Source organism: Myotis brandtii, unplaced genomic scaffold (genome assembly GCF_000412655.1).
Source record: "Myotis brandtii unplaced genomic scaffold, ASM41265v1 scaffold343, whole genome shotgun sequence".
NCBI classification, from domain to species: Eukaryota; Metazoa; Chordata; class Mammalia; order Chiroptera; family Vespertilionidae; genus Myotis; species Myotis brandtii.
In genome coordinates, this window is record NW_005363209.1 from 1,955,647 (window position 1) to 1,959,810 (window position 4,164).

Sequence of the window (4,164 nt, forward strand, 5' to 3'; positions counted from 1 at the left end):
TATCACTGGGAGGAATTGACCTCCAGGCCAATTGGCTGTGAGAATCAGCTGTGTCTGCAGTGGGAGAACTTCTGTGCTGGAGACACCCCTCCGGGGCAAGACTTGCTTCAATGGGGCTTTGCTTCTCACTGAGTCTGCCCGCTGAGTGTGTCCTTTATGGATCCGAGGCTGCAAACTGGACTGTCCCACTCTGACCACTGGGCACAATGGCTCCTGGATCTCTAGGGAGGTGCTAATCTAGCCTCTGCCTCAGGCTATCCAGCAAAAGCCTCCATGCAGGGCTTGGGCGGGGCGGGTCCCATGGGATCAACAGGGCGGAGCTAGCAGTTATGGCTGCCCTCAGAGGCCCCGCTTTCTCAGTGTCCCAGCAATCGCTGCAAGGACCTCGGAGAGAAAGCTGCCCTCAAGTTCCGACTGATGCCAGACAGTCCCGCTTCTCCCGGATGAGTCTGGGTCCCCAGAGACTCGCCCAGAACTGGAACTCAGAGCCTGAGACTCCCTCCCGATTGGAAAAGACAACCGCGCCCTCAGCCGCCGCCCGCTCCGCGTGTGCCTCTGTACCTTAGTATTTTACTTCCACACTGCACCTCCTCTGAGTCTCGGTATGCTTTTCTCTTTCCTTCTAGTTGTAGAATTTCCACTCAGCCAGCCTTCCTGTGGTTCTGGATGATGTCCGGTCCGTCTTTTAGTTGTATTTTTAAAGTGGTTGTGCGAGGCAGCAATCTCCGGTGTTTACCTATGCCGCCATCTTGATTTCTCTCTCATAGCTCGTTTTTTTTTTTAAATGAATATACTCAAGTGTATTAGGTAGCACTGATAATTTTCTTTGTAATAATTTATATATTAACAGCTATTTGTAGGAAATATAGTAGAAAAGAAAATTTTTTATAAATTACTGATTTCTCTGAATATTTTCTACTGTAAATAATTTAGATATTTTAATATTCAATATATGCTATGCAATACAAAAATTATTATGACTACCACATGGTTTAGCAGAAAGAGGTCAGGCTTTGGACCCAAACAGATCAGAGCTTGAATCATGACTGTGACAAATGCTGGTAATGTGACCTTGTCAAATTAGCCTCTGGACTTCAGTTTCATCTATAAAATATGCATAATATTTTTCTTGAAAGGTTGTTGTGAGGATATGAAGTTGTATATAAGTAAAGCGCCTGATCCAGTGCCCAGTAATGTTCAGGCATTCCATAGTTAATGTTGCAATCACTCTCACCTACATAACAATGACAGCCAGCACTTTTGTGGAATTTGTCTGAGAAGGGTCCTGTTGTAAGCACTTTACATGAACTAACTCACCAATCCTTTCAACAACTCTATATAATATTATCAATCCCCATTTTAGAAATAAGGAAACTGAGGCCAGACCAGAAAAGTAACTGGCACAAAGCCTTGCAGTCTGGCTCTGGAATACATTCTCTTCACCACTAACTTTGCTGCCAGAAACTCAATTCAAAATGTCTTTTCATAGTAGCACGTGCTTTGCAAAGAAGCTTTACATGATTTATTGATCTAATACATCTTCTAAATAGGCTGTAATTTAAGGATTTGGAATTCATTACTGCATTATAAGAATTAATTCTACAGTCTTCTATATATTTTCAAATATATATTGCAGGCATAATCTGATAAGTGACCATATTTGTATAAGTGGTCTGATAATTATTCAAGACTATTAGTACATAAAATATTTCTAAACAATCACCCTGATTTAACCATATTTACAAAATCAATACTTGCACAATGTATAACTTGCTCTTACATAAAAAAAAATCATCATACTCTTTGTCAAAGATACTCATGGAAGAGAATGGTAGGAAGAATGACGAAAACATGACCATCAGTGTTCCTCACATTAAAACATCAGTCTTCCTCACATTAAAAGGATTTACATCTTATAATATATTATACTTTGAAATAAATAAGCATTTATGCTGCAGTTTATACAAACTGCAGTAACACTGAAATTCAAGAGTTTTCCAAAAATCACATGAATATGTATATAATAGTTTTTTAAAGTAGTAACTGCAAAACCTTTGTTGTAATTCCATATAATATGTTAAGCGCTTCTTTTAGAAATGGAAAAGTGACACAGCTACAGATAATGGGAAGGAGAAAGCCCAAGGTCAGTGCTCCCCATCAGCAGCTCTGCTGATGGGAAGAAAATGACCAGCATCTTTAATCCAGAACTGAGTAAGCTCTTCCTCTTTATGTATCATTTAAATGAGAAAATGCTCATGTCTTTCCATTCTTTTTTGTTGGTCTTTTAAAAATAGAATTATAAGGCTCTTAGGGTCTTCTTTCTCTTATAGTCCAATTCCAAAAAAAATAATAATAATTCTAGAATAATGGATAATGTGTGACTTATCTTGTTCTTAACAAAATGGGAAATAAATTTGTCAGGGATTTTCTAATAACAAACAACTTCTTATATACCAGACAATAATCTACTCCTCTTTAGCCAACTTGTCTTAAATTAAATAAAGGGCTGGCTCAGGCTTCCGGTGTTTCAATGTTATACACAGTACCTAAATGTCATTTCTAATGCTCCCTAATGCTATTGTTTCTTTTATTTTAGAATTATGTTCGCTATATTAGGCAACAAAAAATCAATATCAAACATTGGTTGGAATAACATATAATTAGACAAGCTTTCTAACTTTTTAAAAATTTTATGTCCATGATCAGTGATTCCTCTAAGCATTTTTTGCCTCATGTCTAAGTGCTTTGCCCAGCCAGTTCTAACTTGCTTTTAGACAAAGGAGGATTTCAGTGAATATTCGACTGTAGAAGGCACTCAAACTCAAATAAGAACTTTGACTTCAATTTAATCCAGTAACTCTGGCCAAACACTCCCTAAATATATGATATACCTATTTCTGCTGAATCACAACAGGATTAGTTCTTGTTCTTCTCTAACATGTATATTGATAAAAATGAGCTAAGGCCCCTATAATAATACAAACTTTCAGGAGGGCAATTAGACATGTGTAATGTACATACACTTTAATCTAATATTCTTCCTAAAAAAATAAAGAAGTGAACAAAGATTACTATAAAAGACTGTTTATGATAGTATTATTTTAATAGAAAAAAAGCAAAAGACCTCAAAGATGCTATAAGAGGTAAATTTGTGTGTGTTTTTAAATTATGACATATCCATATAATAATCATATAGTTAAAATATTAAATTTATTCAGAAAGATTTAATAATCTACACTAATAAAAGAGAAACATGGTAATTGGCGTACGACCGCTACCCTTTTCATTGGTTAATCAGTGAGTATATGCAAATTAACTGTCAGCCAAGATGGCGGCCGGCAGCCAGGCACTGAAGCGAGCACGAGGCTTGCTTGCTGCAGACTCCAACGTTCCCCGCCTAACTTGCCAGCCTCTCAGTTGCAACTCTAAGCAACTATATACTATGTTGCAAATAAGAAGCTAAACAAAACCCCAGAAAAGGGCTTCCATTCAGCCGGGCTCGGACCGCAACATTGTATCTATGTTTTCAGCAGCAAGGCCTCAGAGCTAAAGCTGGCCCAGAAAAAAAAAAAAAAAAGAGAAGAAAACAAGGAGCGGTTGGAAGCTTTAGTCACTCGCCAGCCGGAAAACAGCCCTCAGCCCCTCACCCAGACTGGCCAGGCACCCCAGTGGGGACCCCCACCCTGATCCAGGACACCCTTCAGGGCAAACCAGCCAGCCCCTACCCATGCACCAGGCCTCTATCCTATATAGTAAAAGGGTAATAGGCCTCCCAGCACCGGGATCAGCGGAGCAGCGAGGCTCCCGGCACCGGGATCAGCGTGACAGGGGGCAGCGCCAAAACCCCCTGATCGCCCTGTGGCTCTGTGAGTGACAGGGGGCGGGGCCACAACCTCCCTATCCGCCCTACTCTGTTCGTGACAGGGGAAGGCACCCCAACCCCCTGATCAGCCCTCCTCTGTGCCTGATAGGGGGGAGCTCCCCAATCCCCTGATTGCCCTGCAGCTCTGTGTTTGACAGGGTGCAGCACACCAACCCCCTGATCGGCCCTGCTCTGTGGGTGATAGAGGGCGGCGCCCCAACCCCCCTCCACGGGCCTTGCTCTGTGTGTGACAGGGTAGAGCCATAACCTCTCCATCAGCCCTGCCCTGAGTGTGACAGTGG